The sequence below is a fragment of the Dasypus novemcinctus genome, chromosome 22 (genome assembly GCF_030445035.2).
Source record: "Dasypus novemcinctus isolate mDasNov1 chromosome 22, mDasNov1.1.hap2, whole genome shotgun sequence".
NCBI classification, from domain to species: domain Eukaryota; kingdom Metazoa; phylum Chordata; class Mammalia; order Cingulata; family Dasypodidae; genus Dasypus; species Dasypus novemcinctus.
Genome location: NC_080694.1, coordinates 32,326,846 through 32,349,531, shown reverse-complemented (window position 1 = coordinate 32,349,531; position 22,686 = coordinate 32,326,846).

Sequence of the window (22,686 nt, the reverse complement as noted above, 5' to 3'; positions counted from 1 at the left end):
TGTGTCCCTGCCCCTTGGTGGACAGGGACTCCCAGAGAAACAACATGGTAACGGACAGAGTTGGGAATTTTGAGCTGGAGCCCAGGAAGTAAGCACACAGGAGAACACAGAGGAATAGAGATGGCTCCTTAGACACAGCAGAAGCCCTGGGGAGAGAGACTGAGCCGTTCACCTGATAGTCTACAGCTGTCCTTGTGGAGAAAGCACAGCAGCTGAGCCTGGAGAGAAATGGAGCCACAGGAAGTGAGGAACCAGGAAGCTTGAACCCTTGCAGATGTTGGCAGCCATCTAGCTCCAACACATGGAAATAGACTTTGGTGAGGGAAGTAACTTACACTTTATGGCCTGGTCACTATAAGCTTCTATGCCAAATAAATACCCTTTATAAAAGCCAACAGATTTCTGGTACTTTGCACCAGCACCCCTTTGGGTAACTAATACGCTCACCCTCCTGTTCCCTCTCTCCTCTCTGTCTCCTCTTAACTTCTCTGGTACAGGAGGGGTGGCTGTATTGGTTGTAGTGATGTCTCTCTACTCCACAGGTGCTTATGCACATTCTGGCTAACACAGACAGCACAAGCACTGTGAGCGAGCACACTGGTGCTTGCATCTCAGACATACCTGGCTTTGTATCTCTCCTCTGCTTTGCCTGTGACTTGCTCATAGGACCCTAGGCAAGGGATATAGCTTCTCTGAGCCTCAAGGTCATCGTCTCTATATGTGATATGAATATATGTGTGCGTGCCATTTTGTATACTCTTAATGGATGGTAGTTTTTTTTTTATTAGTCGGCACTGTCTTTTTCTAGAACTTCCTGTTTAAAGTGAGGAAGGCCACCACCCTCAACATCTCTGCAGGTCAGAGTCATGAAGTCCCCCTCCTGAGTGCTGGTACCTTCCTTGCCCCTTCTTTTTTTGTGGCAGATGGAAGTGACATGGTCTCAGGGGACATAAAGAAGCACCTGAGCACAAGAATGAGATTCCAGACAAAAGGATGCCTGGCGAGCGTGGTACAGCAAAGGCGAGTCCCCGGGAAGCAAGGCCGTCTCCGTGTTCGTTTGCATGGAGCGCAACCTGTCGTCCAATGCCGGTGCCCACAGACCGATGCAGTCATCCCCGTGCCCCGCGACTGTGCCCGTGAGAAGGGATCAAAGGGACAGGGAAGCCCTACGCAGTTTCCAAAAACACAGCGCTTACTGGGACTTCCTTTTCCTTTGGAGCCTGAGGCAAGAGGTATTGATTGTAAAACAACCGAAACTAGTGGAAGAGTCGTACCCTCTCCAAGCTGGTGGGTTGTGCAATCCCTGACGCTTGGTGACAACCTCCTGAGGAGGAAGCAGGAACAGATGAAGGAGAACTCAGGGCGGTGGGCGGGGGGCAGTTTGTGGTGAGTTCACAGACAAAGAGGGCTCTGTGGAAGAGGCCCGTGACATGGCTCCACTAGACTAGAACTGGCTTTGCAACCCTCCGAGCTCAGCTGGGAGCGCTCTGCTCCTTCTCCTCAGTGTTGGCTTTGGCCATCAGGGTTTGCAGACCTCTGACCTGCCCCTTCTAGTTGAGCAGCAGAGGGGTGGGTGAAGGGTGAGCAGGCCTGGCAGATGCAATTGACCACAGGACTTGGCAGAAGTGAGAAAAGAGTGAACCCCCTTTTGGCATGGAATTAGGGAGAAAGGAGCTTTAGGAGTGTTCCCTGGTGAAAGTAACTGCAGCGCTGATAAGCAAAGAACTTTCAGCGTTCGCCTATCGTCAATGCCTTGGAGATACATTTATGAAGCGAGAATGCATTTTACCCCACCACAGTCCACAGTGAACGTCAGAATATTTCTCTAAAACAAAATATATCTGACACCAAGTGTCTGCTTAGCCAGGGCAGCCAGAAGGCCGGTCTGCATCATTCTTGTAGTGCCCTGACATGCATCACTGGCCTGCATGGTCCAGGATATGTGGGAAAAGCCCGCTGGTCGTGTCCCCTGGAGGCCAGTACTTCTGATGCTGCTGGGTCTGGAGCCTTGTGTCTAGGACACCTCTCCTTGCAGGCACCCCTTGAAGGTCGTGCCCCTCCCTGGTGCTGTGCAGAGAAGGATGCCTCCAAGTCCGGTCCTCATGGAACCCACGCCTCTTTCCTCTTCTCCACCCCTGCCTGCACTCCCCCGGCACTTGCCTCCCTGCTCTTCCTGCCTGGGAGGCTCTCTCCCCACCTCCCTTCACCGTGTGGCTCTCCACCTGAAGGCAGCTGTGCAACGTCAGGACATCAGTCAGCTTGTTTCCTTGCCAGCTCATTTACCACTCGACCTTTCAGCTCACACCTGGATGAATCTTGGCAGGAGGCAGGCCTGCAAGGCTCCGAGTGGAGAAAATGTTTCTCTGTTTTCTGACCTTCTCTGCCTTCCCCCCACTATCCCTTCGTACCCCATTCTATTACAAAGATAAAATAGCCACCTGTTTAAAGTGGGGAAGCCACCACCCTCAACATCTCTGCAGGTCCAGATATGGTGCTAGCTTTCAGGCACAAAATGAAACAGAACAAACAACAGCAAAACAGCACTCCTTTAAGAAAGACACTCTTTGAAAAAGATTTATTTATTTGTTTTCCCCTCTTCCCCTCCTCCTGCCTTGTTTTTGCTGTCTGAGTTGTCGTCTTTTCTCATTTTCTCTCCTTTAGGATTTGATCTTGGGGACCTCTGATGTGGAGAGAGGTTCCCTGTCAATTGCGCCACCTCTGTTCCTGGTTTCTTCTGCGCTTCACCTTGACTCTCCCCTTATCTCTCTTTTGATGCGTCATCATCTTGCTGCGTGACTCACTTGCACAGGGCACTGGCTCACCACACGGGCCTTGCATGGGCACTGGTTCACCATGCGGGCATTTGAGCTCGCCACATGGGCACTTGCTTGCTGCACGGGCACGCTTTCTCTTCATCTTTTTCACCAGCAGACCCCAGGGATTGAACCCAGGTCCTCCCATATGATAGGCAGAAGCTCTATCACTTGAGCCACATCCACTTCCTATAAAAAGACTCTTTTAAACTTGATAAATTTTGAAGGAATCTGAGCTCAGTTCCCCCCATCCTCTGTACAAAGGTTGAATTGGAATCATTTGAGGCAGGACAGGGCTGGCTATGAAAGAAGCCCCAGAAACGCTGAAGAAAATCCCTAGAGCACCTGTGTCTGAAGCTCTGTACATCTCAAAGGAGAGTCCAAACCAGGGTCGCTTAACCTTTTCTGCTTCATAGACCCCTTTGCCAGTCAGGCGAAAACCACAGACCCCTTACTAAGTCCACACTGTACTGTGTATTATTTAATAAAGATAGCACGCCTGCACCAACACATCCCCACAAGAATAATGTTTCTTTGAATTTCAATTCAAGCTCATGGACGTCTGCTTAAGAACCCTTGGTCCAAACTTAATACAAACACCATGTGGTTTGGTGAAGCTTTTAAAACCTGGATTTGAATTTGGGCTTGTCACTTTCAATCTCTGATTTCTTTTAAAAATCCCCTATGAATTTATGCTTTGTTAAAACGAAAAGGGAGGTTATCAAATTCTGGGAACAAATAAAAGAGCTGGTCATTTAGGGATTCATAATTTTATCCATTGATGGCTTCACATAGAAGGTGTATTTTGGAGAAGAGATGGGTGTGGGTGAACAGGAAGCGAGAAGTCTGAAGCTGTGAAGGATCTGACATGTTACCCCACCTGTAGTCTAACAAGCTAGCCTGCCACAGTTACAGATGATAGATAGATAGATGATAAATGATAGATGATTGATAGATAGACAATGGATAAATACAGATAGATAATAGGTGATGATTTGATAGATAGATGTTAGATGACAGAGAGATAGCTAAAGATAGATAGATAACCTGTGAATGAGCTACCTAGCTAGATGATAGATATTGATAAATATATGACAGAGAGATATAGAGATAGGAGAGATCATTGGATATAGATGATATAGATGATAGTTCGATAGTTACACAGATAGATAGATATGGTAGATAAAAATAGAAATAAAGATAGAGATTGATATGCACATGTCAGTCTGATATTAGGACATTGGTCCTTTAGGAATTTGTAATGTATGTGAACATGGGACCTTTGGACCAAGGAGAGGCCCCCGATTCATACCGCAGCTTGCTTTGGTTGCCCAGGCCCCACCTCCTCAGGGAGTGATGCAGTGAGAACCAGAGGTGCCCATGCCTGCAGGATTTGCATCACAAGGAGGATGTCTGAAATTACGAAACTGTTTTTATCCCTTTTATATATATTAAATTCCATATGCTTCCCCATGAACGAGCGATTGTTACCTGGGATACATAGGTCTTAGTTACCTTTCTTTCTGGGTGTAAAAGCTAAAGCTTCCCTCCATGCTCCATCCAGGTGGTCTTACGGTTGTCACTGCTTTCAGTAGGAGAAGGGGAGTTTCAGGAGCAAGCCTTCACCCTAATGGGAATCCTGCAGCAAACGCCTTGTTTCTGCAGTGCCTTATTCAGCTCTCGCAGACAGACAATATGGGTTAGTAGCTGTCTGTCTTCCCACTGCGTGGACGCCCTCGTGACCCCCCATGTAAACTCCCAGCAGCACCCACTCCCCCATCTACACATACAGGCGACAACTTCAGCCTTCGTGGTTTCTCCCTAAACCACCTGTTGGGATTGTTTCAGTTGTGAGTTGTCAGTCTCTTCTGAATCCAAAAACATTAAGTGGAAGAGTAAGCAGGAGTACTCGAATGCTCATTTGTTTAAGGTGGCTCAGTTACCTCCATTACCCTTAATTGCCCTAATTACTGCTTCCAGTCTTAATAGGTGGCTCTGGTGACTTTGTGAGCCATGTGTCATTGTTTACGGGTGTGTGATTCTGTTTGTTTCACCTTGTTTACTTCCTGTTCCTTAGGGACTTCCTGGTTTGCTGAACTTGTCCCTGGGACAGTTGTTAGCCTGTGGCAGCAGGACGACACTCACCACACAATACAGTCCATTATGGAAGTGCACAAACATTCCCTGGAAACCTTTCTACTCCTAAGAGCTAACATTCACTGAGGCGTTCTATGTGTCAGATGCTTTAGGCATCATCTCATTTAATCTTCTCAACAACTCTATGGAGGACACATTATTATTATCACAGTTTTGCAGGTGAGGAAACTGAGGCACAGTGAGGTAATGGGACCGAGTTCACAGAGTTAGGAAGTGGTTGTTCTAAGATATAGGCTTAGGTGTATTTTGAGTCTAGAGACATACTGTTAATTTAGACACTATAGTAATCAGAGTGCTAGGCTTCAGTTTATTGACTTTTAGAAACACAAGGCAGAAGGGGAGACAATGGTATGTCTCAGCAGCCCCTGAATGCCTCTCACATATTTCCTGATATTTTCACCGTAAGTCCCTTCTCTCTTTTGTGATTGTCTTTATTCTAAATAGACTTTTTTTCTATATCAGCCATTGTTGGTATAGCAGTTTGATGTTATTCTTGAATTCTGAAGAGATATAGATTATGTTTGTAAACTGGTCTGTTCCTCTGGGTATGATACCCTTTGATTGATGTAAATTCAAAGACTAAATTTACTTGACTGAATCAAGATTAGGGCTTTCATTTGACCAAGTCAGTAAAGTGTAACTTAGTTTAAGTCCCCACCCCCTTGGTGGGCTATGTAAATGGACACTCACACAAGAAGACACAGAAGCAGATACGTGAGAAAAGAGGGAGAGCTCCATGGACACAGAGCAGCTGAGCAGCTACGGTTGGAGAGACCAGGCAGAGTCTGCCCGCCATCTTGCTTCAACACGTGGCAACAGACTTTGGTGAGAAAATACCTCTAACGGCACCTTGAGTTGGACTCTTTAGGGCCTGGTAACTGTAAGCTTTTATCCCAGATAAATATCCTTTATAAAAACTAACAGATTTCTGGTACTTTGCAACAGCACACTTTTGACCGACTAATACAGTTGGTATATCTCAACAAACCAAACGTATTTCATTTAACATGTCTTAGTTTTTTGGCCGCTATGACAGTCATCAAACCAGGTGTTGGCTTAACCACAGGAATTTATTGGCTCATGGTCTCTACAGAGTCTAGAAGACTCCCTTCCTCCTGGTTTTGGGGTACTCTGGCTGGTGGGCAATCCTTGGTTCCTGGCTTTCCCATTACATGGCGATGTCCTCTCCTGCCTCTTTCAGGTTCCAATAGCTTCCTGCTTCTGGCTTCTCCTCATGGCTGTTCTCAATAAAGTCACCAGTAATAGGGTTAGGACTCATCTCCATTTATTTGAACACACCTTAACTGAAAATAATATCTTTGAATGATGCCACAGAAAAGCAGATCAAGATTATGTTTTCTTCTGTGGTACATAACTCGATCTCCCACACATGTCCTCTAGAAAGCTCCTGTTGAAATGAAAATGTATCACATGGGTGATAAGACCTGGTTACATTGGCTCAGAATCATTTCTCCAATTATTTCACTTCCACCTAGCAGATTTCTGCTCCCTAAGAGAATGGCATCTAGGAAGACATGAGTTTTGATATGATGAAGGAGTCAGGTGGTCCAGGGATGTTCATCAACAAAACAAAGATATTTGGCCCCAAAATGGGTAAAGAAGCATGTGATCATATCCTGAAAGGTATTCATGAATTTTTTCTCCTACAAGGCCTTCTCCTGTTTCCTTGCACACCATCTCCCGTGTTGCCTCAGCTGGATAGTAGGACTAGCCTTTTCCCTTCTCTCCTTCACCACATCCATGCCCCAATCCAACCTGTGACCAAGTTCTGTTCATTTACTTAATTGACATGCCTCAATCAAACAGTCTCTTCCTTCTGTTCTTGCTTTCCTCCAATCCATTTTGCACAGACTGTCAGAGTCATATTTCTAGAATACAACTTTGCTCAGGGCCTTTCTTGCTTAAGTTTTTTTCAGTCTAAACGTCTGCTATATGAACTGAAAACTCCTTCATGCTCTGGCTTCTGCCACCTACTTTTTATCTTCTCTTGTTTACCCCTTCCTGCATCCTGTGCTTGAACCATGCTCAACTACTGGTTCATTCTCTTTCATGTCCCTTTCCTTATTTTCCCTCTATATAGCTGCATTTTCCCACTCCCCATCCCATCTACTTGCATATATCTATTCATATTTTAAGGGCAATCCACCATCACCTTTTATAAAATCTTTTTGACTGACTGCCCAATTCCAACCAATAGAAAGACTACTCCTCGTTTTTATCTCTTTTCCCTGTGCGTATTCAGTCATTACCATCCTCTTCCTCCTCCTCATTATCATCATCACCATCAGCTTTATCACAGCTCTCACCATTGAGTACTTACTCTCCTGTCATTTATTTACCAAGGATTTGTTGAGTACCTGCTAAATGTCAAAAGCTTTCCTGGGTATTCAGGGCTGAGAAACTCAGATACTGTTTTCTTTCTTTCCTGGAGTCGAGAGTATGAGAGAGACAAATTTAAATAAACCAATGACTACAAAATTCCAAATTAAAATATATGCTATAAAAGGAAAGAATAGGGAACTAGAGGAAGAATAGAGCTGGGAGAAACCTACCTTTAGTGTCAGGGAAAACATTTACTGAGAAAGAAAAGTTACTCTGAGACCTAAATGATACATATCTCAAAAGCAAAATACCCAGGTTTTTTTATAATTGATTTTCCTGATTGTTTTCAATTTTCTATTTCATTGATTTCTGCTCAGGTTTTTATTTATTTCCCTTCTTTTGTATACTTTGGGTTTCATTTGCTCTTCTTTTTTTAGTTTAAGTAGGTAGCTTAACTATAAAATATTTGATTTGAGATCTTTTCTTTAGGCATTTTAGTGCTATAAATATTCCTCTAAGTCAGGGGTCTATGAAAAGATTTCAGGGGGTCCGTGAATGAATAAAAAAAATCAATTTATTATCTTTATTTTTTCCGACCTCTAATTGAAATCTACTATTTCCTTCAACTATGAATGTATGCAATAAATAAATTACAGCAGTATTCATTTCATCTGACTGGCAAAGGGTCCATGGAACAAAAAAAGTTAAGAACCCCTGTTCTAAGTACTGCTTTAGTTGCATCCCACAATTTCTTTTTTTGAGCTTTTATTTAAATAAAATTTTATTGAAGTATATCAGCATACATGAATTTACATGAACAATAAATGTATATATATTTTTTGCCCCTGCATTATCATTTATTTTTTCTTCTTTATTTTCTTTTAAATGTTACATTAAAAAATATGAGGTCCCCATATACCTCCCACCCCACCCATGCCACCCCTTCCACATTAACAAACTCTTCCATCATTGTGGCACATCCACTGCATCTGGTGAATACATTCTGGAGAACCACTGCAGCACATGGACAGTGGTCCACATTGTAGTCCACACTCTCCCCCAGTCTACCCAGTGGGCCACGACAGGACACACAACGTCCAGCATCTGTCCCTGCAGCACCACCTAGGACAACTCCAACTCCTGAAAATGCCCCCACACCATATCTCTTCTTCCCTCTGCTGACCATCAGCAGCCACTGTGGCCACCCTCTCCACATCACTACTACAATTTCTTCCCTTTCTAATCACAGTAGTTCCCCAGCAGAAAACCAGTAAGTCCACTCTAATTCATACTCTATTCCTCCATTTTGTGGACCTGGGATGGCCATGTCCAGTCCCCCTCTACATCAAGAGGGGGTTTAGATTCCACATGGATGATGGTGCATTCCACAATTTTTGAAATGTTACATTTCTTTTTCGTTCAGTTCAAAATACTTTCTAAATTACCTTTTGATTTCTTCTTTGATCTCTGTGTTATTGTTTCTAAATTTTTGAACATTTTCCAGTTATCTTTGTATTGTTTGTTTTTCATTTAATTCCATGGTGATCAGAGAGAATATTTTGCATGATTTATGTCCTTTAAAATGCATTGAGACTCATTTTATGGTTCAGAATTTCAGAATATGGTCTACATTGGTAAATGTTATTCAGACATATGAAAAGAATATGCATTCTGCTGAAGTTGAGTGAAATGCTCTATAAACATCAATTTGGTCAAGTTGGTTGATAGTATCTTCAAATCTTCTGTATCTTTACTGATTTTCTGTCTACTCATTTGATCAATTATTGAAAGCAATGTTGAAACTTTGAGTATAATTGTGGATTTGTCTGTTTCACTTTGCACTTCTTCAGTTTTGCTTCATATATTTTGAATCTCTATTATTAGAGGCATACATGTTTAAGATTATTATGCAGTCTTGGTGATCTCCAGGAGTTGATACTCTTTCTTTCTACTTCACATACCATTCCTGGCTGATATGACCACCTCCAAAACTTCAATTGTATCACTATGTTTGAGCTCCAGATTTGTGTTTCCAATGTCTTACTGGATAAATCTAACTGGTTATCACACAGGTGCCTTGAATACAACATAATAAAAGCCTAATCCAGCATCTCCTCAAATCTGCCCCTGTGTTCTTCATGTTAATGATGACTGTATTAACACTTGACCAAACCCAAATAAAATGGCTTAAATAAGATTTATTTTTAACTTAAAAGTGTTTGGAGAAAGACATTCCCTTGCTAGAATGAAAAACTTCAGGAACCCATGGTACTTCTACTTTACTGCTCCATCACTTTTAAATATGGATTCCATTCTCTCATGGTCCAAGATGGCTTTTGTGTCTCTGGCAATCATATCCACTTTTCAAGTAAAAAGTAGGAGAAAGGAGTAGAGGGGCAAAAAAAGTGCACATTGGTTGTATTTTTTAAAACAACAACTTTATTTCAAAATAATTTCAAGCTTACAGGACAGTTGCAAAAATAATACAAACCCCATATAAAGAACTCTAACATATCCCCAATCCCTAGATACCCAAATCCACCAATTTTAACATTTTGCCACTTTTGCCATATCATTCTATCTACACATTTATCTATCAATTAATCTATTTTTATCTTTCTATCTACCTACCTAGCTCACTATTTTCTGGACCTTTGAGAGCATATGGTATACATTATACCCTTTGGACACATAGTGCTTCTATGTATATTTCATAACAACAATGATATTTACTTATATAATCACCTAAATGTAGTTATCAAGTTCAAGAAATTTAATATTGATATAAAGCTTACATTCAATATCCCATTTTTTCTTATGTCCCAATAATGCTCTTTTGAGTTTTTCCTCCTCCATTCCTAGATCCTATCCAGGAGCATGTATTGCATTTAATTGTCACTATCTCTTTCATATTTTTAAATTGTGGAAACACATATGCAACATAAAACTTCCCATTCTAACCCCTCCCAAGCATACCATTCATTGGGATTAAATACATTTACAATGTTGCAGTACCCTCAACACCATCCATTACTAGAATGTTCTCTTCACCCCAAACTGAACTATATTTATTTGCATTAACTCCCTGTTGCTGCTGTCTCCTACATCTGGTAACCCTATACTCTACATTCTGTCTCCAGAAGTTTGCATGTTCTCTAACATTTTTTTTTGAAGTATATTTTTAATTTATTTAAAAAAGATACATAGGTCACACAAAATGTTACATTAAAAAATATAGGAGCAACATGGAGGGTCTCAGGAGGTAACTCTTAGGCACATGGCAGCTCTAAGCCTAGTTGGAATTTTAAGCACACAGGCCCATAAGCATAGCCATCAATATCAAGGGCCCTTCACTGGACCATCCTTCTTCACTGGTCTTTGACCTTACACTTGGAGGGTTGTTCCTGTTCCACTGGGGAATGTAACAGAGCTCCCCCAGCTAGGAACTCAGTACTCCCTCAGTTGTGTGTAACTCTACCTACTATGACAATACCCAACGAATATCTGAACATTTTATATGCCTTTTATACATGCCCTGGAGAAATCCCTCCAAACCATGTGTCCCCCATTAATGACACCCCACACCAGCATTCCTCCCTGCCATAGTTGAACCCCTCTGTGATCCAAAACTTCTTAAAAAATGAAGCCTAATATATCGCCAAATTCAATTAGTAGGAAAAAGAAATAGTAATGATAGGTTTAAAGGTTAGAAATAGAATACATACTAATTTAGAAAAACTAAAATAAAGTAAAAAATAAATTGAGGTATTAAAAAATGAAAAATATCATAAAACTTTGTTCTTGATGTTTTGCCTTTCATCACTGTGATAGGTGTTGCCCTGTATCTTGCTCAAATGTGGCCACTCTCTAAGCCAAATTCAGCATGTAAATGTATTACCTTCCCCCCAGTGTGGGACATGACTCCCGGGGATGAGCCTTCTTGGTGCTGAGGGATTACTACTAATCACCAGCTGGTGATGCAACTAGAAAAAAAACTGAATAAAAGGGGAAATGGTGAAGACAAATGAGTTTATCTGGCTAAGAGACTTCAAGATGTATCAGGAGGTCATCAGAGGGGTCATGCTTATGTGTGTCTCAGCAGGATCCCAGAGACAGCCAAAGTAGATACAACCTTGGGTACTGGTGCTCCTGAGGGCTACAGAGACACACAGGTTCTATGGTCATGGCAGGTGGCTCTGGAGTTCAGTGCCTTGCCAGTGGGTCTGACTTTGGAATTTGTGCCCCTGAGTGTGATGGAGTTGGACTAAGATGTGACCTCTCTACACATGCCTCTTCTATCACTTTTACTGAACCTGTGGTTGGCCCTGGGGTTGGTGTATGCTCAGGAGACTTGAATCTTTGGACTGCCCATGTGCCAGCTGGGCCCTGAGCTTCAGCAGACCTGCAACACCTACTCTCCGGTTTGTTGGACTTACCCAGGTCAGCTAACAGGGAGGTGAGGATGGTCAACCACCACACCAAAGAACTGAGAGAGTCTACAACTGCAAGCAGGAGAATTGCATCCATCAGCCATGTGGGATCTAAGCCCCCTCTCTATTTAGAGGTGGAGTGGACATTGCCATCCCAGGGTCCACAGTATGGATTAGAGTGGACTTACTGGTATTCTGCTATAGAACTATTGTGACTCTAGCAATGGAAGAAATTATATCATTGATGTGGAGACCGTGGCCACAGGAGTTGCTGAGGGCAGGGAGAGGGAAAAAGAGGGGTAATATGGGGGCATTTTTGGGACTTGGAGTTGTCCTGAATGATATTGCAGGGACAGATGCAGGACATTATATATCCTGCCAAACCCACTGAATGGACTGGCGGAGAGTGTAAACTACAATGTAAACGATAATCCTGGTGATGTAGCAGTGCTCCAAAATGTATTCACCAAATACAATGAATGTGCCTCAATGATGAATAAGGTTTTTGATGTGGGAGAAGTGTGTGTATGGGGGTAGGGGATGGGGCATATGGGGACCTCTTATATTTTTAATGTAACATTTTTTTGGTGATCTATGTATCTTAAAAAAAGACAATTAAAAAAAATACATTAGCTATTTGTCAAAAGTAAAATCATAGAAATAAAGAAGTATAGAAACTGCCCCCCCCCCAAAATATAGGAGGTTCCCATATACCCTACTCCTCACACCCTCCACTTTTCCCATATCAAAAACTTCTTTCATTAGTGTGATATATACATTGCATTTGATGAATGCATTTTGGAACACTACTACACAGCATGGATTAGAGTTTTCATTGTAGTTTAGACTCTCTCCCAGTCCATTCAGTGGATTATGGCAGGATATATATAATGTCCTGTGTCTGTCCCTCTAATATTTTCTTTGTGAGTGCCATGGGGTTTATTTTTAACATCCTAAATCTATAACCATCTTGTTTGTTTTGATATGAGCTTAACTTTCACAGCTTATATAAACTATGTTCCTGTACTTCTTCCCCTTTTATGTAGTTCTTGTAGCAAATTACTTATTTATACATTTATACAAAATCAACACCATTGATTTATCATTACATTTTATCCTTTTGCCTTTTAGATCTTTAAGAAGTTAAAAGTGGAGTTACAAATAAAAAAATACAATATCATTGGTATTTCTATTTACCCATATCATTATCTTTCCTGGAGATCTTTATTTCTTCATGTGGCTTCTATCAACTGTCTAGTATCTTTTCCTTTAAATCTTCACAACTCCCTTTAGCATTTCTGATAAGGCTAGTCTAGTGGTGATGAAATCACACAGATTTTGTTTATTTAGGAATGTCTTAGTCTCATTTTTTGAAAGACAGTTTTGCTGGATTTTGAATTCATGGGTGGCAATTTTTGCTTTCAACATTTTGAATATTTCATCCCACTGCCTTCTTGCTTCCATGGCTTTGAATGAAAAATTGGCATGTAATCATATTATGGCTCCCTTTTATGTGACATGATGTTTTTCTGTTGTGGTTTTCAGAATTCTCTGTCATATCACTCTCATTCAAGAGCTTGATTATAATATGTTATGGTGTGCACCTATTTGGGTTTATCCTGTTTGGAGGATATTCATTAAATTTGGGATGTTTTGAGCCATTATTTCTTTGAATATTCTCCCTGTCCCTCTCTCTTTCTTCTCCTTCTGGGTCACCCACAATGCATATATTGGTACTCTTGTTGATGTCCCACAGATTTCTTGGGCTATCTTCACTTTTCTTCATTCTTTCTTCTTTTGTTATTCAGACTGGAAGTTTTTGATGGTCTTATCATCAAGTTCACTGATTCTTTCTTCTGCTAGCTCCAATCTGCTATTGAAATCCTCTAGGGAATTTGAAATTTCTCTTACTGTCATCTTTAGCTCTGTTTAGTTCCTTTTTATAATTTCCATCTCTCTTGATATTCTCTTTATGTTCACCTATCATTTTCTTGATTTTCTGGAGTTCTTTGTCCATATTAATCCAATTGAGAAGTTGCCTAAAAAAGCATTTGGAGGAAGATTTAGCAATCTCCATTCTAGTACAAGTGGTATAAAGGTTACTTTACAAGGTAAATAAAAACTCTGTATTTTTGCATGAACTCTCTGTGAACTACAACTTTTCTAATTAAAAATTATATTTAAATTAAATTAAATTAGAACCCTAACTCTACCAAATTTTGGTGAGGATGTGGAGCAATTATAACTCTATACACTGCTGGTGGGAATGTAAAATGATACATCTACTTTAGAAAGCACTTCGGAAAAATTTTCAAAGATAAACATAAAGCTAAACAAAGTTACCATGTGACCCAGCCATTCTACTCTTAGAGAATGACACCCAAGAGAAAAGACATAATATAGCCAAACAAAGGCCTTTATATGAATGTTTATAGTGGCTTTACCTACAATAGCTAAAAACTGGAAATAACCCAAATATCTATCATCAAGGGAATGGATAAACAAATTGTGTACCCCCTCCACACAACTGAATGCTACTTAACAATAAAAAGGAATGAACTGCTGATACAGTGACCAGCATGGATGAATCTCAAAATCATTATGCTGTACAAAAATATTTCATGCTATATGACTCCATGTATATACAATTCTAGGAAATGCAAACTAATCTATAGAAAGCAGATCAGTGGTTTCCTGAGTATGGGAGGTAAGGGAGAGAGGGTTGGATTTCAAAGGAACATGAGGAAACTTGTGGGGATTACAGAAATGTTCATTATCTTTATTGTACTGATGATTTGATGGGTATAAACATATATCAGACTCATCAGATTGTGTACTTTAGATGTGCAGTGAAGCTTACTGCATGTCAACTATACCTCAATAAAACTTTTAAAAAATGCAAAAGAGAAAGATGCCAGAATCAGCATTAAATTAGAACTGAAAGGAGCTGTAGAGATGACCTATTCCAATCCAGTCATTTTACAGATGAGGAAACTGAGGCTTCCCAAGCCACCTCCCTCTCCTCCCCAGTATATTTTTAAAAAAGATTTATTTATTTACACCCCCCCCCCATTGTTCATTTGCTGTGTGTTCCTCTGTGTCTGCATGTTTTCTCTTTAGGCAGCACTACAAACCAATCCTGGGACCTCCCGGAGTGGAGAGGCTCTCAATCTCTTGCACCACTGCAGCTCCCTGGTGTGCTGTGTCTCTTCTCTTTGTCTCTTTTTGTTGCATCATCTTGCTGTGTCAGCTCTCTGCGTGTGCCATCATTTCCTGCAGGCCAGCACTCTGCATGGGCCAGCTTGCCTTCACCAGGAGGCCCTGGAAATCAAACCCTGGACCTCCTGTATGGTAGATAGGAGCCCAATCTCTTGAGCCACGTCTGCTTCACCCCAGTACATTTTAATCGCACATGGTTAGTGAGGAAGCCAACACTGGAACCTGGGTGTGTTGCCGCCTTTCTCCGCCCCTCCTCCCCTTTCAGCCCCCGCCGTCCTTCCCGCCAGTCCTGCCCTTATTGCCAACCTACAATCTGCCCTCTTCCCCATTAACTGCTTACGGCAGACCACCACAGATCTGCCTGCCTGCCTCAGCCTATCTACAACCGCCCCGTAGCCTGCCCTCCCTTCATCACACTCCTCCCTCGACCCAACCCTATATAACTGAGTGTACTTCCGCAATAAAGCAGACCTGTTCTTGCGCTCAAGTGGTCTCCGTGGTTCTTTCCTAACCGCGCGTCCCCCACACCTGGAGAGCCGGTGCTCCGCCCGGAGCACCCCCCGCCGGCGGTTCGACTGGAGCAGCCCCCCGACTCCTGGGCCTGAGCGAGGTTGGAATCCCCCCCGCTCTGCCACAACTGGTGCCCAACGTGGTGGCTCCTCCCCCGGCCCCTCTCTGCTGCTGCTGCTGCTGTAATCGGCGATCATCCTCCTCTCCAGGTAGGGACCCCTCGCTGTTATCCCGCCCCGGGACCCCTTGCCGTCGTCCTGCTCCTATCTCGTCATGGGCGCCTCTTTGTCATTGCGTCAGGCGCCTCAAGTCAGGGCCCTCGCTGCCCTGCTCGATGCCAATGGAGTCCGCGTCTCCTTGCGGCAGCTCCAAAAGTACTGGGATCTCTTGCTCCCTTTTAATCCGTGGCTCGCCACCTGCCAACTCTGGAGCCCAGACACATACTCGCGACTCATAGATCGAGTCACCTCCGCCATGGAGCACGAGAAACGCACCTTCCCAGCAGGCCTCTTACCCGTTCTCGTTGCCATTTGCGCCTGTCTCCTTGGCGCTCCGACCGAGGCCGTTTATGAAGCTTCTCCTAAACGGCCTCTAGACTGTGATCCCGATGAGCCCGCCGACACTGACTCTCTGTCTAACCAACTTGCTGCCGCTCTCGAGCGCGAACCTCCCCGCCCGAGCTCCCCGCAGCAGACAGAAACCACTCCTGCTGCTCCCCAATATGGTGGACTTCCGCCTTCTTCCCCCACTTCTGCCCAAGATGGCGCGCATCCGGCTTCTTCTTCGCCGGTGTCCTCCTCCCGCCTCTACCCGCCTCTTCCTGCCCAGTCAGCATCCGGTTCGGGCCCGGAAACTGCATGGTCGCCATCTTCCGCTAAACCGGAAACGCCCCTCGTGCCATCTTGTCCGCTGCCGGATGTCGCTGCTCCGCCATCTTTGCCGGTGCCCGGAAGGGTCCTGCCGCCATTTTGTTGTTGCCCGGAAGCCGCTAAGCCGCCATTTTCTTACCCGTGTTCCGCTTATCCCTTGCTGCCGCCGTACAGCAATAGCCCTTCACCTGCCTTGGCTGCTCCATCAGTCCCCGGTGCCACGTCTTCTCAAACCCCCCAGCTGTATCCGCTAAATCCGCAGCCCACGCCGCAGCGACCCCAAACTTGGCACCCTTTACAGTGGAAGAGGTCAGGACCCTTCGCAAAGCTGTGAAGGAAGACGGAATTGGCAGCCCTTATGCGCAGCAACTACTTGAGGAGTTGGGGACCCAACTCGTTCTCCCATATGACTGGATTGCGCTAGCCCGTGCCATCCTGACGCCGGGTCAATTTATTGAATGGCGCGTCCATTACCAAGTGGCTGTTGACCGGCAAATCGTGGAAAATGCCCAAGCTGGCGTCCTCGATCCCTCCGATGCATAGACGGGGACCAACAATTATGCAGACCCTCGTTCTTATCTCCAAATTGACCCAGGGTTTTGGCACCGGGTAAAAGTCCTCGTCCAGCGGTCTTTCTCTCTAGTCTCCACCAAGCAGCCCACCAAACTCGCGCAACTGCTTCAAGACTCTAATGAGACTTTCCCAGCATTTGTTGCCTGCGTCCTTGAAGCTTGTCAGCGAAAAATTTCTAGCGAGGATGCCCAGTTTGTGCTGGCCAAAGAACGTATCATAGATGGGTGCCTTGCGCCGTTCCGGGCTGTAGTCCTTCCCATACGCGACAAAGCTCTGCATGAGTGGGTCCTTGCTTGCCGTGACGTCGACCCACAAGTCAAGACACTCACCGCTGCCTTTGCCTCTGCCATGGCTGTTTCATCCGGCCCCACTTCCATCTGCTTTCGGTGCGGCCAGCCCGGCCACTTCGTCCGCGAGTGCTCCCAGCCAGGCCCAGCGCCTCGCTCAGACCCGCCGATGCGACGGCCAAGGGGCCCTTCTACGCCGTGTCCGCGTTGTGGGAAAGGATTTCACTGGGCCCGCGACTGCCGTTCCACCCAAGGTTCCCAGCAGCCTTTAAACTCCCAGCGGGGCAGGCCTCAGCCCCACCCCCAAGAGGCCCTCAGAAGAATTCCCAAGCCATAATGTGGACAATGCCCATCACGCGCCACCAGAGACCCTCATTAGAGCTCAAGATCGATGGGCAATGGCTCGATGGGCTCCTGGATTCTGGCGCTGAAGTCTCCTGTGTTCCCTTCGAAATCGCCGCGTTCAATCACTGGCCCCTAGAAACCGGCCCTCAAGTCATCGGCGCCACAGGAGCCGCTACCTCCTGGAAAACATCCCAGCCTCTGCATTGGAGCGACCGAGAGGGCCATGAAGGCCAAATTTGCCCACTCGTCCTCTCGTCAGTCCAGACCATCTTATGGGGGAGAGATGTCCTCAGCCAGTTAAAGGCCCGAATCACCACAGAAGCCTTCTCAGCTGCGCTGCCCCCCCCTCCTAGGGGCCACTGCTCCCATCTCAAAACCTGACCCTATCCCTCTGGAATGGGACACAGAGGAGCCCATCTGGGTCGAGCAGTGGCCCTTGCCAGCTCACAAGCTGCAAGCTCTCTCTGCCCTCATCGAAGAGCAGCTACAAGCAGGGCATATAGAGTCATCCACTAGTCCCTACAATTCACCAGTCTTTGTCATCAGCAAAAAGAGCACTGGCAAATACCGCCTTCTCCACGATCTCCGCGAGATCAACAAGCATATCAAACCAATGGGGTCACCTCAGCCAGGATGCCCGCACCCCACTGCAGTCCCCCAACATTTTCATGCAGCAACCATTGACATCAAGGACTGCTTTTTCTCTATTCCTCTTCACCCGCGAGACTGTCTGCGATTTGCGTTTACAGTCCCACGCACCAACAACCAGGGCGCAGCGCTTCGATTCCAATGGCGAGTGCTACCGCAAGGTATGCGGAACAGCCCAACCATATGTCAGCTCTATGTCAACCATGCCATTGAGCCGCTGCGCTCAAAGTTTCATCCAGAGCAAACATACATTCTCCACTATATGGATGACCTTCTCTTAGCAGCGAGCTCCAGCCCTGCTCTCTGCAGTGATGACAAACCTTTCAAGCCTCGGACTTACCGTGCAATCAGACAAAATAAACCTCCAACCTCCTTTTCAATTTTTGGGCTTTCATTTTCATCACTTCATTCAGCCCACAAGCCCACAAATTCATGTCTCTCACAAGATGACGCTGACTGAACTCCAACAACTTTGCGGACAAATCAATTGGCTTCGCTTGGCACTGCCCATCACAACAGCGCAGATGCAACCCCTCTTCGAGCTCTTGCAGACCAAAGACAGCCCACCAACTACAGCCACCCGCAGCATCACCATCACTCCTGCTGCTCGAGAAGTCGTCCAGCAAGTTAGCGCCGCTCTGCAGCAGTGCTGCCTGGAGCGGTTCTCCCCTAACCTTCCAGTTTTGGCTTTAGTTCTGCCAACGCCAATCACTCCCACAGGTCTCTTGTGGCAAGATGGCCCTCTCCTTTTTCTGCATACGTCAAAGAGCAAACTCCCGAAAATCTGCCCTTTTACAAGGGCCTGGATCGCGCTGGCCACTGACTTAGTACTTCTCTCCATACAAACGTATGGCATCCCGCCACACACCATTGTTTGGCCTTTAGATGCCAAGGAAGTTACCTCCCTCATCATGAACAATGCCCAAATGCAGAGCCTGGTAGAGCTCTTTTGCGGCTCCTTTGACAACCACTATCCTCATCACCGATTGCTGCAGGGAATGTCTCAATTGGCGTTTTCCAACCCGTTCCGTCCATTGCCCGCACGGAACCCGATCCCTTCAGCTATCACTGCCTTCACAGATGCCTCAAAAACGGCGTTTGCTGCCATCATATACACTCCTGAGAATCCTGAGCCACGGCAACTGCTGTTCGCAAATGACTTCTCTGTTCAAGTAGGTGAGCTTCTAGCCGTCGCTGCAGTCCTTAACCTCCACCCAAACCAGTCTCTCAACATCTTCACTGACAGCCTATACACTCTTCAAGTGTGCCGCAGCCTCCCGCTTGCCACTTTCTTACCGGGTGACTCAAACATTGATCGAGCGCTCGTTTTCGTACAGCGACTGCTTGAGGCGAGGCAGCAGCCTTGGTTCATTGCTCATATCAGAAGCCACTCTGGCCTACCAGGACCGCTGGCTCAAGGGAATGACCTCGCTGATGCTTCTGTGTCAAGCTGCCAGGTAAACCCAGTCCTCCTTCATGAAAGCCCTGCCGATGGGCCTCGGCTTGGAGACTTTGTTAATCAAGCCAAGCTCCTGCATTCCCAATTCCACTTCTCTGCGCGGTCCATCCGGAAGCTCTTCCCAGACCTTCCCATTGAAACTTGCAAACACCTTGTGCGAGCGTGCCGGACTTGCGCGCCATTGTTGCCACTTGGGCCTTTGCAGCCTCAGGGTGTTAACCCCCGCAGCCTCCGTCCGAATTCAAGGTGGCAATTAGATGTCACTCATGTCAGTGCATTTGGCCGCCTCAAATATCTTCATGTGGCAATTGACACCTTTTCACATCTGTGCTATGCAGTCCCTCTTGCGGGGGAAAGTGCTAAACACTGCATCCAGGCGCTTCGCCAAGCTATTCTGTTCAGGGGAATTCCATGGGATCTCAAAACAGACAACGGACCTGCCTATCGCAGTGCCGCCTTCGCCAGCTTCGTGCAGATGTATCACATCACGCATCATTTTGGCATTCCATACAATCCACAAGGGCAAGGAATCTTCGAGCGCACTCACCAACAGCTCAAGCTACTCATTCAAAAAGAAAGGGCCTCCTCTCCCCACAAGGCCCCAGCTGACATCGTGACTGCCTGCCTCATTCATCACAATCTCCTAACCTTCGATGACCGTGGACTCTCCCCCACCCATAAACACTGGGGACCCATGTGGCAGCCCTCGCAAGTTCCCCTCGTCCATTGGAAAGACCCTGCCACAAATCGTTGGCAAGATCCAGCTCCCCTCCTAGCACAGGGGAGGGGCTTTGCTTGTGTCTTTCCAGAGTCTGAGCCGCAGCCGCTCTGGATTCCTGGGCGCTGCATCCAGCCCGCCACTGACCCACTAGTTCCACCGAACGATCAGCACCCTATGCCTTCGGTGAGAGATAACATTGACAGTGGATACGGCCCAGAGGTCGCCCCGTTCACCCGGATCCAGCACCAGCCATCATCAAGGAACGCCCCTTCTTAAAACGTTTCAGACCCTTACCCCGCTCTCCCTACCCCCCTCATGCTGCCCGCTCGCCAAGTGTGGAGAGCGAGGAGTTTTCTCCGCAGATGCCGCACCGTCAGATGATGCCTCTACACAGCCTCGCAGCCGTTCTCTTCGTCCTGGCTTCCCTCGCTCTCCCAGCCGCTGCCAACCCGAGTCACCAGCCCTTCAACTGGACCCTCTCCCTCTGGCAACAAAAAAGGCTCCTCGCCTCGAACGTAACCGCCTCCGCCCCCTCTTTCACTACTGATGTCGCCAACCTCACTGGACACACGAACCTTCCATCTTATGAGTGGGGGGGGACACAACCCCGCTGCCACAGGTTTCTCCACCTACTCCAGACCACACGCCTATAGCTTCTTGTCTTCCTCTCCTTACTTCTCCCCAACTACTCCTCCCCCTCGGGCGAGGGGTACAGGGGCATCACAGGCCCGTTTCGCTGGCAAGGCTCGGCGCGCGCCAGGCGCCGGCGTGCGCCGACCCTAATGGCGGGCACATGCATCCTGGCCAGATGCTATGCTGTCCGCTCACGACCGGCCGGTCCTCGTGGTCTTCCCCCACCCCTCGTCTTATCCCCGTGCCCGTCCCTATAACCTCCTTTTCCTCCTACTCTTCCTCCTAATCCTTGTCTTTTGTTGCTGCACACGCCGAGCCATTCACACCCACCGTGTGCACCAAAACTTGTTGCTTCAATTTCTTTTTAAAACAAAAGGAACAATTGTTGCCGCCTTTCTCCGCCCCTCCTCCCCTTTCAGCCTCCGCCGTCCTTCCCGCCAGTCCTGCCCTTATTGCCAACCTACAGTCTGCCCTCTTCCCCATTAACTGCTTACGGCAGACCACCACAGATCTGCCTGCCTGCCTCAGCCTATCTACAACCGCCCCGTAGCCTGCCCTCCCTTCATCACACTCCTCCCTCCACCTAACCCTATATAACTGAGTGTACTTCCGCAATAAAGCAGACCTGTTCTTGCGCTCAAGCGGTCTCCGTGGTTCTTTCCTAACTGCGCGTCCCCCACACCTGGAGAGCCGGTGCTCCGCCCGGAGCACCCCCCGCCGGCGGTTCGACTGGAGCAGCCCCCCGACTCCTGGGCCTGAGCGAGGTTGGAATCCCCCCGCTCTGCCACATGGGTGTCTTAATTTCTACCTCAGTTTCTTTTGCCCCAGGACTTGCTGCTTCTTTGATCTGAGATTTTGAGTTTCAATGGCAAGGATTAGATGTCTTCCATCAACATTTCTCCATGATTTGTTCAGGTCTTTCCCTCTGCTTAAGCACATAACTCTTAATTTATCTTGATTGAGTCTTGTCTAGTTGACTTTCAGCTAAGCTCCAAGTTTAGACAGATATGAAATAACCTCATTGGGCATGGGTAAAAGAAGGTGTGTGGCTGACATGCTGATAATCCTCTTCCATGGCTAGTAAAGTAAGGTAGAGTTTCCCCACCTGGGCAACAAATAATCGGCTCTAGGAAGCAATGTCAAGGTCCCCATAAATCAAAGAGCTATAGAATTTCTAGGTATCCATTCATAAAAACTTAAAACCTTAGCTGTTTCCTTCCTTAAAACTAGATTGCTAACACTCCCCACTCCTTACAGCACATCATTTGTTCATTCCAAAGTAAGAATAATCATCTTCTCAGTTAGAGAAGATAATTAGGAATTGATGATTGGCAAAGTAGCATACACTTATTTCATTATGTATTTACTGAGCACCTATTATGAGCTAGGCACTGTGCTAGGTGCTTGGTGGATAAGTTAATGAACAAAATAATGTTCCCTGTTCTCATGGAATATATATTTCATAGAAGAGATAAAATAAATAATAAACATATTAAATTAGTAATTTTTTACTAGCTGGAAGATAAACACTATTATGGGGGGAAAATGAAGAATGAGTTAATGGAAATTGGTATTGCTCACTGAAAAACTGACAACTGAGCAAAGACTTGAAGTAGGTGAGGGAATTAGCTGTGTATCTGTGGGGTAAGTGGACTCCAGGCCAAGGGAACTGGTTATCT